Below are 13,737 nucleotides of genomic sequence, written 5' to 3'. Positions count from 1 at the left end.
AGATGGAAATTCACGCAGTTTTGTTAAATTTGGAACGTAGGCTCTTCACTGAAGAGGCTTTGGCAGACATTTCACTTCCAGCCAAGAAGATAAACTGACAAACACTGCAGCCAGTTGTAAACTAAAGTTCTCTTTAATGCCATGATGGGGGACCTTGTTTAGCTGAAGCTGTCTGCTATTACTATAGCCCAAAAATAGATACAGATTAGAGTTTGAGACCAATAAACTGATTCAAACAGAGGTCTTACTGCAGGTTCCAGGGTGAATTATTAACAGAGTTTACAGGGTACAGTGCTGAGCCAGGGATTAAGTGACCAAAAGGTAACTAATGCAATCTCTGCTCATTGCTAAATCTAACTCAGCCACCAGCTTACAGAGTTATTGCAGGGCCTGGCCAAGGTCAGCACATTCTGCACAGCTGGGAAGGATACAGAAGGGGTGTAGGTTCACCTTTCGAGTAGTGGGAGGGACTTCACCCTCTCCCTACTGTCTCCAACGGCAGGAGCTCCGTAATAAACACCAGGGGTTTCCACTGGACACAGGGATTAGCCAGAGAGGTAAATGCCTTTCTGCAGAGGATTAAGCTGGGATGGCCCAATGTGGAGCCCCCTATAGGGCACAGAGAGCAGGGAGAGGCACAAAGACAAAGTCTCAGACAGTTCACAGGAACAGGCCCTACGGCCTACCAAGTCTGTGCCAACCATTAATCACCCAGCTGCACTAATAAGGAGTTTGTACATTCACCTCATGATCACATGGGTTACCTCTCGTTCCCTCCCACATTCCAAAGGTGTACCATTTAGTAGGACAACTGGCCATCGTAAGTTGTCCTGCGATTAGGCGGGTGTTAAATTGGGGGGGGCGGGGGTTGCTGGGCTGTGTAGCTCATTCAGCTGGATGGAACCGTTCCACTCTGTATCGCTAAATAAATAAATACACCACTGAATTTTGTTCAGTCTCCTCAGCTACATTTGGGCAGACTTTTTTTTAATTCAAGCCCTGCTCTTTCATGCAAAAATTGTACATAGCTTCCATAAGTCAGTGAAGTCAGTGTGCAGGCACAGAAATGATCAGCTGGGCCTCACAGTGAGGGGGCTCGATGGCAGGAGGAAGGAAATATCAACATGATTGTACAGGGCCTTGGTGAGACTGGTCCAGTGTACTGTGTATGGTTCCAGCCCCCTTTACATATGGTAGGGTGTATTTATCCAATTAAGCTGGCTGCAGAGATATGGGGATTACTCCACGCGGGTCTGCATTTGCCAGAGCTTGAAAAACCAGAGAAAACCTGACCGAAACCTCCAAAGTTCTCACAGATTGACAGGCTACAGAGAGGATGTTTCTCCGAGAAACCGGACTGAGGGGTTGCAGTCTCGAATTAAAGGTCGGCACTTAGGAATAAGACCAAGAGAAGCGCCTTCACTCAGGATGTCTGCAAAGGGGTTGTACGTTCTTCCCACGGTCGTGTGGGGTTCCTCCCATATTCCAAACATACACGGGTTAGAGTTAGTGAGTTCTGGGAGCGCTGTGTTAGCAGCAGAAGCACAACCACAATCTGCGGACCCTGTTGGTTGTTGACACAAAATGAGGCATTTCACTGCGTGATTTGAAATTTCAATGCACACGTGACAAATAAAACAAATCTTTATGAACCTTCTCTACGCTGCAGGCTGTGGAGGCTCAGGCACTGAGTTAGTCAAATCGGAGGCTGACACATTCCTTGAGGAGTCTTGGGAGAGTGTTCAGGGAAAAGGCCCTTACCAAAAGGTCCCAAAGAGCAGGCTCCAGGAACCCCCTTTTAGCTCACTTCAATACTGTGAGACAGAACCACAGCCCCACTTTCTTGATTATAACGTCTGCTATCTCCACTCATAGACTAGATGACTAATTCATTACTCTCTGATCAAAAGGTACATCAACTCTGCTACTGATTTCTTCACAGCAGCCAGGGATCAGGCCAGTGAACCCCTGCTGCACCCCTCAATGGAAAATACACCTGTCCTTGGCTGAGGAGGCAAAAATAGCCCACAGTACTGCAGTGTGGTCTCTGTGTAATTACAGGAAGGCATCCTGTACTCACAGCCTTTTACAATGAAAGACCACTGTTTTAGTGTTTGGTGTACTGCATGTTTGCTTCAGTGACTGGTGTACAAGAACACCAGATCCCTTTGTGCACCAACATTTCACAATCTCGGAACAGTTAAAATACCCGGGTCCTTACTGTCTGTCAGTGCAAGTGGTTACTTCCACAGTACGTGCACCTGCTGTGTTTTCACCAAATTGTTCAACTTTTCAAATTCAACCTGTATTCTTTGTGTCCTCCTCACAAATTCATCTCGTCCCTTGTTGTTGGCAAACTTCAAAATATTACATTTGGTTCCCTCATCCAAACTGAATGCCACTCATCACCCCTACCATCCTGAGAAAGATTTTTTGTCCCTATCAATCCAGGCCACGGTACCACTCTGTCACATGCTTTAATCTGTGCACTAACCTCCAAGGGGAATTTTATCAAAAGAGAGATTAAGGAGATTAGTTTTATTTGTCACATGTACCTCGAAGCGTACAGGGAAATGCACCACTTGCGTGAAATCGAACCACTGAGGATTGTGATGGGCAGCCCACACGTGTTCTCATCCTTCCAACACAGCGTACCCACAGCTCACTGACCCTAACCCACACGACTTGGAAACGTGCAAGGAAACTGGGGTACTCAGAGGAAATCATGGAGCAAACGTACAAACGCCATAAAGGCAGTGGTGAGAAATGAACTCCAATCTTATGGCTGGCGGCGTAATAACGTTACCATAGGTAACTGCTATGCCATAGCACCTTTCTGAAAGCCACCTCCCCCCCCCACCCCCCAAAATAAAAACACAGCTGCTCAAGCAACATCTTCAAAGGTCCTGGTACCTTTGTCAAACATGAACATCCATGTTAATGGTGTCAAATTCTTCTGGTGCTCTCTGCGTGTCTGTTACACTGCACTCCAGCATTTTCCCTGCTACCAAGAAGAGACAGACCACTCTGTTGGGTGTTGTTTTTTTCTCTCGTTCCCTCATTAAGTAGTGTAATTACACATGCCACCCTCCAATCTGCATCTGACTGGCAACTGAAAGTTGATCTGGGAAAGCAATTAAAGATCCCTGACTTTATCACATTATCATCCCGAGACCTGACATGGTCATTCTGTCAGAAACCTCAACACAGGTGGTCACGGTAGAGCGGACAGTTCCTTGGGAAGACCGCATTGAGGAGGTTCAAAGTGTAAGAAAGCCAAGTACCGGGAGCTGGTAGAACAGTGCCAGCGACAGGGCTGGAGGGCACGATGTGAGTCTGTAGAGGTGGGGTGTAGAGGTTTTGCTGGCTGCTTGCCCTGCAGAACCTACTCTCCCCTTACAATTACGAGGGTGACAAAGAAAAGAGCCATCAGAACCATCACAGAGATGCTGAGTGAGCCTCCAGATGGCTGAGGATCAAGAGCCGTGACCCATGGACTAATGTTACTGGGACACAAGCCCGGGCCTGATCAACCCAGGCTGGGAGAGAGTGTTTGGTGTTGAACGAGCAGAAACACCCGATGACCCCAGGTTACATCACTGATGGTGTATCCCAGAGCTTCCTAGGATGTATCTCAGTATCAGGTAGACAGGAGCCAGCTGAAACTTAAAGCAGCTGTGAAACAGTTGTGCCAGAGATGGAAAAGTCACAGTTCTGAGAGGAACAGCAGGAGCTGTAGCAGTGGTGGACAAGTAATGAGATGTGTTGAAGGCACAGTTAAAAGATTCAGCGTCATTGTCCAAGTGCGAAAGAGTGAGGTCTACAACTGGACAGCAGCGCCCAGTGATTCTGGGCAGCACACGGACAGGAGGGTGTGCAGGTACCAGGATATTCCCAAAAGAGGGATTCTCAGAGCTGCAGGGAATGGAACTGAACACAGATGCTCCATCTGCCACTGAGCAATGACTCGCCCAGCCTCCCACTTCACCCCAAATTCCTTGAAACCGTTCTACATAAATTGGTGGTTCTGGAGCCACATAGGATGTTTGTCTTCATTAGCTTGCAAGTTTAAGAGCAAGGAAGCCATGACAACTTCATCGAACTTTGAGCAGGCCACAGATGAAGTTCTGTGTACCATTCTGGTCACCATACCAAAGGAAGGATTGCGACTGTACTGAAGAGGGTGCAGAGGAGATTTACCCAAGAAAGTAATGAGGGGAGACTGGAGCACTTGGTTTGTTTAAGTTAGAGTACTGGAGCCTGTTTGGGGGGGGGGGGGATAAAAGCATGGAAAATTATGGAAGGCAAGAAACCTTCCCCCGTAATGAAGATGCCCAAAAGCAGATGGGATTGGTTGAAGGTGGGAAGATTGAAGGGGATTTGAGGAAGGATTCTTTTCAGGCAGAGGACTTTTGGAATGCACGGCTTGTGAAGGTGGTGGGGCCAGATACTCTCACTACATTTAGCTCTCGGGGTGAGCACTAGAACTGTATCGGTATAGAAGGACATGGGTCAAGCGATGGCAAATGGGATTAGGACAGATCTGTACTTGATAGTCAGCATCAACATATCGGGCTGAAGGGTCTATTTCTAAGATGTATCCTGCCCAAAGGTCTCGGCCTGAAATGTCAACTGTACTCTTTTCCACAGATGCTGCCTGGCTTGCTGAGTTCCTCCAGCATTTTGTGTGTGTCCCTTGCATTTCCAGCATCTGCAGATTTTCTCTTGTTCATAACCCTATGAATAGAGCTACTTTAAATACTCTGAATAAACATTTAATTTGGAAATGAAGCATAACCAGTCTACACTGACCAAGTTCTGCTTCACTCAGTTAATGGGGAACCTGACAGAGTTGCAACTTGCGGCTCAGCGTGAGAGATACTGAATTGGAAAGTTGACTGGGCATTCTCCAACAGTGAGACAGCACATCTCCAACCGCCAGCCCAGGAGGGAAAACATCAGGAAGCCGAGGGAAGGAGTACTGACTGACAGAACTCTCAGCAGGGTGGTGTGGCTGCCTAAAGTGCAGTGATTAAAATCTGGCACAGAGCCCAAACTGGTGTCGAAAGGGAAGCAGCTGGCCTCAATATACAACTTCGAGGCTTATGTAGACACCCACCTAAAGAAGCCGAGCACTGCTCTCGCCCCATGCGTTCTTCTGGGCAAAGGAGGTAGAAAGGGAGCTGTTGTCAGAGTATAGCCCATGATCTCCACAATCAGTGTTCATGTAAGCAATTTCCTCCAGGGGAGTGAAATTCCTTCTTCTCACAGCAGACCCATTTCCAGCTTTCTTTGCTAAGTAATAAACAGCTGGCATCCCATGTTGAAGCGTCTCCATCCCGATCAGGTACTGTGCCCACACAGGCGGTGGGTAACATGGTCAGGTTGGTCCAAGTAGTGAACTTACTCCCAGGTAAAAATGTCACCGTGAGACCCTAGGAAAGGGTTTAAATGACAAGCTTCCCCTCGGTATTAATTCACCTGGCCCTGCACGTAGGGGCTGGTTTAGCACTATCTTATTTCAAAGGGACATTCCATTCACAAATCAAAACCAGTCAGAGCAGACCATGCGGCTGCCAAGCAGCGTCACAGGCTGCCCTTCCTTGGGCAGGTTTGGGCACCGGGCTGAGCAGGGAGTGGGTGCTGCAGCTCCTGGGCAAGTACTCTCATGTCAGAGGCCCCATTTTAAACACGCCTATCGCAGCCCAGCTCCAAGGGAGTGCCATCTTAGCGCATGTGTCGTCTCTTAATGAGATCCATAAGACCAGAGTTATGGAGCAGAATTAGGCCATTCAGTCCATCGAGTCTGCTCCACCATTTGATCAGGCTAGTCCCTCTCAACTTCATTCTCCTGCCTTCTCCCCATAACCTTTAACACCCTTGCTACTCAAGAACCTATCAAACTCTGCTTTAATTACACCCATGACTTGGCAGTCTGTGGCAATGAATTCCACCGATTCACCACCCTCAGGCCAAAGAATTTCCTCCCATCTCCGTTCCGAAGGGACGTCCCACCAACTCCATACCCCTCCAGAGATCCTACCTCTCACCTACATGACACAGTACCCGCTCGCCTGACTGGACGGCCCTGTACTGCCCGATGCGAGGGAGTTTCCCGGCTGTTCTGATAATTAATCACAGGTTACTCTGTACATGAAACATCTGTTTCTTCACATCACACTTACTGCAAAATCTTCCAGACACTGCGAGAATCTTAACATCTCATTTTTGTGTGTTCAGTATTTCTGTGCATTCCCAAAGCATTCGGCTAATTGCACACAGGTCTCAGGACCTTTACCGTAAGGAAAGATGAGAACAGCTTCTGACAAAGGGTTAAATAGGTCAGTTTTTTCAGAAAGCCAGGACTGGAGATCCACAAGACATCCTCGCTTTCTACGTCAAAATGCAATATTTTTGATAAGCTCACAGCAAGATCACGCACAATTACAATCTACACCGAAACAGAGTCAACAGTGACATTTCTTTTTTAAAAACGCAAGAAATTCTGCAGATGCTGCAAATCCAGAGCAACACACTCACACAGACACACACACACACCACACACACACCCACACACAAAATGCTGGAGGAACACAGCAGGCCAGGCAACATCTATGGAAATGAATAAATAGTCGACATTCAGGCCAAGATCCTTCTTAAGGACTGGAAAGGAAGGGGGAAGATGCCAGAATAAAAAGGTTGGGGGAGGGGAAAGAGGATAGGTAGAAGGTGATAGATGAAACCAGGTGGGTGGGAAAGGTAAAGGGCTGGAGAAGAAGGAATCTGGTAGGAGAGGAGAGTGGACCACAGGAGAAAGGGAAGGAGGAGAGGCATCAGAGGGAAGTGATGGGCAATTGAGAAGAAGAGGTAAGTGCCCAGAATGGGGAATAGAAGGGGAGGGCGAGGAAAAAATGTTTTAAACATTGTTAATGAGTGCATTATTCAGGAAAGGAAAATGGAAAACGCTGGAGACTGTTTCAATTTAAAAGTTCAAAGTCCCACTGATTTTAAATCCAATGGATTCCAAAACAGCTTCCTTCAAAAAGCATTCTTTAAAACACATCAAAGCACTTCATGGGTTGGCATGAGAGCTATAACGGCTGGCTGGAGTGGAGGTCAGGATGGAAGGTGTCGGCTAGGCTGTGTAGTGGTGAGGGGTGAAACTGTCCAGCTGTGGACAGAGGTGGGATAAGATTTGACTGATGGCAGCAGAAGGCGGGACACACACAAAAAGACAAGGACATAGTTCATTCAAACAGCAGCTGTGTTATGAACAAAAACACCAAGGAATTGATTGTGGACTTCAGGAAGGGGAAGTCAAGGGAACACACACAAGTTCTCGCTGAGCAATCGAAAGTGGAAAGAGTGAGCAGTTTCAAGTTTCTAGGTGTCAACATCTCTGGGCCCAACATATTGATGCAGCTACCAAGAAGGCTCGACAGCAGCTAAGTTTCATGAGGAGTTTGAGGAGATTTGTTATGTCAGCCAAGACACAAATTTCTACAGATGTACAGTGGAGAGCATTCTAACTAACTGCATCACCGTCTGGTATGTGGGGTCCACTGCACAGGTGGGGATGGGGTGGAGATACGTCTTTGCCAAAGGAGGTGTAGGGTGCTCCTTCCCCTTCACTACGCTGCAGGTCACCCTTGTAGCACCAGCTTAGACACCCCCCCCCACCGGGATCAGGGTCACGTGAACCCATGGGAGCAGCTGGTGGATGGTGATATGAGCAGCTGGTGCATATCTCAAGTCCTGGTTATGCGACCACTGACACCAGGCAGACAATCTCTGAAGTCTGTTGATAATGGCTGGGGTCACCTGCCTTGTAAAAATGTCACCCAAAAGATGGCAGTGTCCAGTGTCAATCCACTTCTGGAAAAACAATTATGGTCATAGAAAGGCCATGATTACCCATGTCATACAACGCAGCACAAGATGAACGAACGAACTGCACAGGATCGGAAAAGGCTGCAGAAAGTTGTAAACTCAACCAGCTCCACATGGGCACAAGCCTCCCCCACATCCAGGACACCTTCCAAAGGCGATGCCTCAAAAAGGCGGCATCCATCATTAAGGGTCCCATCACCCAGGACATGCCCTCTTCTCATTGCTACCGTCAGGAGCCTGAAGACACTCACTCAACAATTCAGGAACAGCTTCTTCCCCATACCGAACACATTTCTGAATTGTCAACAAAACTATGCACACTACCTTACTCATTTTGTCCTCATTTGCTCTCTTTTTGCACAACTTAGTTAATTTGATATACACTTATATATTTCTTATTGAGATTTATAGTTATTATTACCATGAAAACAACTGCATTAAAGCTACAAATTTCATGACATATACGTGATATTAATCCAGATTCTGATTCCAATCACCCAATAGCTCTCTCCTCACCTTCTCTAATTACTGGCTCCTGCTTAAAACACAGCGTCCGGCAGCACCCTCACGTTGGACTACATCAGGGCTGGATGAGGTCAGACACATCTGTCCACCCACCCCCTTCCCCCGCTCCCCAACACTCTGTTGGCATCAAACTGCCCCAGTCTGAATGCTGACGAGCAGATTCTCCACTATGAACTGCCAGAGATACATCCCGAGAAAGGACGGAGGGTAATCAGACTGCGACACCCAGGGTAGGGAGATGGCAGGCTGCAACCTGATTAGACCTAACTCGGAACTGATCTCCAATTTGCACCGCCAGCAGGTTAGAAGACAATTCACACCTCGACGTCACTGAGTTACAATGTGGACAATTCACACCTCAACATCACTGAATTACAATGTGGACAATCTACTCTTTGACATCACTGAATTACTGATGAGGACAATTCACACCTCGAAATCACTGAATTACGGTGAGGACAATTCACAAACAACAGGAATTCTGCAGATGCTGGAAATTCAAGCAACACACATCAAAGTTGCTGGTGAACGCAGCAGGCCAGGCAGCATCTGTAGGAAGAGGTACAGTCGACGTTTCAGGCCGAGACTCTTCGCCAGGACTAACTGAAGGAAGAGTGAGTAAGGGATTTGAAAGTTGGAGGGGGAGGGGGAGATCCAAAATGATAGGAGAAGACAGGAGGGGGAGGGATAGAGCCAAGAGCTGAACAGGTGATAGGCAAAAGGGGATACGAGAGGATCATGGGACAGGAGGTCCGGGAAGAAAGACAAGGGGGAGGGGACCCAGAGGATGGGCAAGAGGTATATTCAGAGGGACAGAGGGAGAAAAAGGAGAGTGAGAGAAAGAATGTGTGCATAAAAATGAGTAACAGATGGGGTACGAGGGGGAGGTGGGACCTTAGCGGAAGTTAGAGAAGTCGATGTTCATGCCATCAGGTTGGAGGCTACCCAGACGGAATACAAGGTGTTGATCCTCCAACCTGAGTGTGGCTTCATCTTTACAATAGAGGAGGCCGTGGATAGACATGTCAGAATGGGAATAGGATGTGGAATTAAAATGTGTGGCCACTGGGAGATCCTGCTTTCTCTGGCGGACAGAGCGTAGATGTTCAGCAAAGCGGTCTCCCAGTCTGCGTCGGGTCTCGCCAATATATAAAAGGCCACATCGGGAGCATCAGACACAGTATATCACCCCAGTCAACTCACAGGTGAAGTGTTGCCTCACCTGGAAGGACTGTTTGGGGCCCTGAAGGGTGGTAAGGGAGGAAGTGTAAGGGCATGTGTAGCACTTGTTCTGCTTACACGGATAAGCGCCAGGAGGGAGATCAGTGGGGAGGGATGGGGGGGACGAATGGACAAGGGAGTCGCGTAGGGAGCGATCCCTGCAGAATGCAGGGGGGGGGGCGGAGGGAAAGATGTGCTTAGTGGTGGGATCCCATTGGAGGTGGCGGAAGTTATGGAGAATAATATGTTGGACCCGGAGGCTGGTGGGGTGGTAGGTGAGGACTAGGGGAACCCTATTCCTAGTGGGGTGGCGGGAGGATGGAGTGAGAGCAGATGTACGTGAAATGGGGGAGATATGTTTAAGAGCAGAGTTGATAGTGGATGAAGGGAAGCCCCTTTCTTTAAAAAAGGAAGACATCTCCCTCGTCCTAGAATGAAAAGCCTCATCCTGAGAGCAGATGCGGCGGAGACGGAGGAATTGCGAGAAGGGGATGGCGTTTTTGCAAGAGACGGTGAGAAGAGGGATAGTCCAGATAGCTGTGAGAGTCAGTAAGCTTATAGTAGACATCAGTGGATAAGCTGTCTCCAGAGACAGAGACAGAAAGATCTAGAAAGGGGAGGGAGGTGTCGGAAATGGACCAGGTAAACTTGAGGGCAGGGTGAAAGTTGGAGGCAAAGTTAATAAAGTCAACGAGCTCAGCATGCGTGCAGGAAGCAGTGCCAATGCAGTCGTCGATGTAGTGAAGGAAAAGTGGGGGACAGATACCAGAATAGGCACGGAACATAGATTGTTCCACAAACCCAACAAAAAGGCAGGCATAGCTAGGACCCATACGGGTGCCCATAGCTACACCTTTAGTTTGGAGAAAGTGGGAGGAGCCAAAGGAGAAATTATTAAGAGTAAGGACTAATTCCGCTAGACGGAGCAGAGTGGTGGTAGAGGGGAACTGATTAGGTCTGGAATCCAAAAAGAAGCGTAGAGCTTTAAGACCTTCCTGATGGGGGATGGAAGTATATAGGGACTGGTCATCCATGGTGAAAATAAAGCGGTGGGGGCCAGGGAACTTAAAATCATCAAAAAGTTTAAGAGCGTAAGAAGTGTCACGAACATAGGTCGGAAGGGATTGAACAAGGGGTGATAAAACCATGTCGAGGTATGCAGAAACGAGTTCGGTGGGGCAGGAGCAAGCTGAGACAATAGGTCGGCCAGGACAGGCAGGTTTGTGGATCTTGGGTAGGAGGTAGAAATGGGAAGTGCGGGGTGTGGGAACTATAAGGTTGGTAGCAGTGGATGGGAGATCCCCTGAACGGATAAAATCGGTGATGGTGTGGGAGACAATGGCCTGGTGCTCCTTAGTGGGGTCACGATCGAGGGGTAAATAAGGCAAGGTATCCGCGAGTTGTCGCTGTGCCTCGGCAAGGTAGAGGTCAGTACGCCAGACTACAACAGCACCCCCCTTATCGGCGGGTTTAATAATAAGGTTAGGATTAGTGCGGAGGGAGTGGAGAGCAGAGCGTTCTGAAGGAGTGAGGTTGGAATGGGGACCAGGTGCGGTGAAGTCGAGACGGTTGATGTCCCGTCACACCTTGACATCACTGAATTACAATCTAGACAATTCACACCTTGACACTGAATTATTTGCAAAAGTCGAAAGCAAGGGTAGTGACTTTACATAGCAAATCCCTACTCCTGCATGCTGGTGGGCTGAAGTGTCGCTAGCAGGTGGAAATCCAGCATGCGTTCCTTTTATATTGCAGTGGGATCGATGAACGCTGAGCGCCAATCTTGTGGAACGTTGGAGTTACAAACTGAGCAATGTAAAACAGATTGTTTTCCCTCTTTAAATCACAATCCTGGAGACTTTCAAGTTGTACTTCGAGATTAATGTTCCCTTCTGTGGGGAGGTCATGGCACAAAAGCAGTCTAGGGTCTTGTCTGCTTTTGTCTCCAAGTGCATCGAGATGCAGCTCCTAAGGGACCGCGTTACGGAACTGGAGCTGCAGCTCGATGACCTTCGTCTGGTCAGGGAGAGTGAGGAGTTGACAGAGAGGAGTTGCAGGCAGGTGGTCACGCCGGGGCCACGGGAGGCAGACAAGTGGGTCACGGTTAGGAGGGGGAAGGGGAAGAGTCAGGTAATAGAGGATACCCCGGTGGCTGTGCCCCTTGACAATAGGTACTCCTGTTTGAGTACTGTTGGGGGGGGACAGCTTACCCGGGGGAAGCGACAGTGGCTGTGCCTCTGGCACAGAGTCCGGCCCTGTAGCTCAGAAGGGTAGGGAAAGGAAGAGGAGGGCAGTTGTGATAGGGGACTCGATAGTAAGGGGGTCAGATAGGCGATTCTGTGGACGCAGTCCAGAGACCCGGATGGTAGTTTGCCTCCCTGGTGCCAGGGTCCGGGATATTTCTGATCGCGTCCAAGATATCCTGAAGATGGAGGGTGAGGAGCCAGCGGGGGCAGGGACTCAAGTTTCTGGATCATTGGGACCTCTTTTGGCGCAGGCGTGACCTGTACAAAAAGGACGGGTTACACTTGAATCCTAGGGGGACCAATATCCTGGCAGGGAGATTGGCAAGGGCTACTGAGGTGACTTTAAACTAGAATGGTTGGGGGGTGGGAATCAAATTAAAGAGGCTAGGTGTGAGGAGGTTAGTTCACAACAGGGGGATGGGAACCAGTGCAGAGAGACAGAGGGGTGTAAAGTGAGGGTAGAAGCAAAAAGTACTAAGGAGAAAAGTAAAAGTGGCAGGCCAACAAATCCAGGGCAAGCATTAAAAAGGGCCATTTTTCAACATAATTGTATAAGGGCTAAGAGAGTTGTAAAAGAGTGCCTGAAGGCTTTGTGTGTCAATGCAAGGAGCATTCGTAATAAGGTGGATGAATTGAAAGTGCAGATTGTTATTAATGATTATGATATAGTTGGGATCACAGAGACATGGCTCCAGGGTGACCAAGGATGGGAGCTCAACGTTCAGGGATATTCAATATTCAGGAGGGATAGACATGAAGGAAGGGGAGGTGGGGTGGCGTTGCTGGTTAAAGAAGAGATTAACGCAATAGAAAGGAAGGATATAAGCCGGGAAGATGTGGAATCGATATGGGTAGAGCTGCGTAACACTAAGGGGCAGAAGACGCTGGTGGGAGTTGTGTACAGGCCACCTGTAGTGAGGTCGGAGATGGTATTAAACAGGAAATTAGAAATGTGTGCAATAAAGGAACAGCAGTTATAATGGGTGACTTCAATCTACATGTAGATTGGGTAAACCAAATTGGTAAAGGTGCTGAGGAAGAGGATTTCTTGGAATGTATGCGGGATGGTTTTTTGAACCAACATATCGAGGAACCAACTAGAGAGCAGGCTATTCTGGACTGGGTTTTGAGCAATGAGGAAGGGTTAATTAGCAATCTTGTCGTGAGAGGCCCCTTGGTCGAGAGTGACCATAATATGGTGGAATTCTTCATTAAGATGGAGAGTGACATAGTTAATTCAGAAACAAAAGTTCTGAACTTAAAGAGGGGTAACTTTGAAGGTATGAGACGTGAATTAGCTAAGATAGACTGGCAAATGACACTTAAAGGATTGACGGTGGATATGCAATGGCAAGCATTTAAAGGTTGCATGGATGAACTACAACAAATGTTCATCCCTGTTTGGCAAAAGAATAAATCAAGGAAGGTAGTGCACCCGTGGCTGACAAGAGAAATTAGGGGTAGTATCAATTCCAAAGAAGAAGCATACAAATTAGCCAGAGAAAGTGGCTCACCTGAGGACTGGGAGAAATTCAGGGTTCAGCAGAGGAGGGCAAAGGGCTTAATTAGGAAGGGGAAAAAAGATTATGAGAAGAAAACTGGCAGGGAACATAAAAACTGACTGTAAGAGCTTTTATAGATATGTAAAAAGGAAAAGACTGGTAAAGACAAATGTAGGTCCCCTACAGACAGAAACAGGTGAATTGATTATGGGGAGCAAGGACATGGCAGACCAATTGAATAATTATTTTGGTTCTGTCTTCACTAAGGAGGACATAAATAATCTTCCAGAAATAGTAGGGGACAGAGGGTCCAGTGAGATAGAGGAACTGAGCGAAATACATGTTAGTAG

At 47.9% G+C, this 13,737-nt stretch overlaps 1 protein-coding gene across 3 annotated transcripts in view; it reads right to left on the bottom strand.

The window, feature by feature from the left end:
• LOC140201588 (ezrin-like) overlaps positions 1-13,737 on the bottom strand; it is a 124,466-nt gene that overhangs the window by 57,975 nt on the left and 52,754 nt on the right. The window lies entirely within an intron of this gene.

Source organism: Mobula birostris, chromosome 8 (genome assembly GCF_030028105.1).
Source record: "Mobula birostris isolate sMobBir1 chromosome 8, sMobBir1.hap1, whole genome shotgun sequence".
NCBI lineage: Eukaryota > Metazoa > Chordata > Chondrichthyes > Myliobatiformes > Myliobatidae > Mobula > Mobula birostris.
Note: the sequence above shows the minus strand (reverse complement) of the source record. Positions and strands in the feature narration are given on the sequence as shown.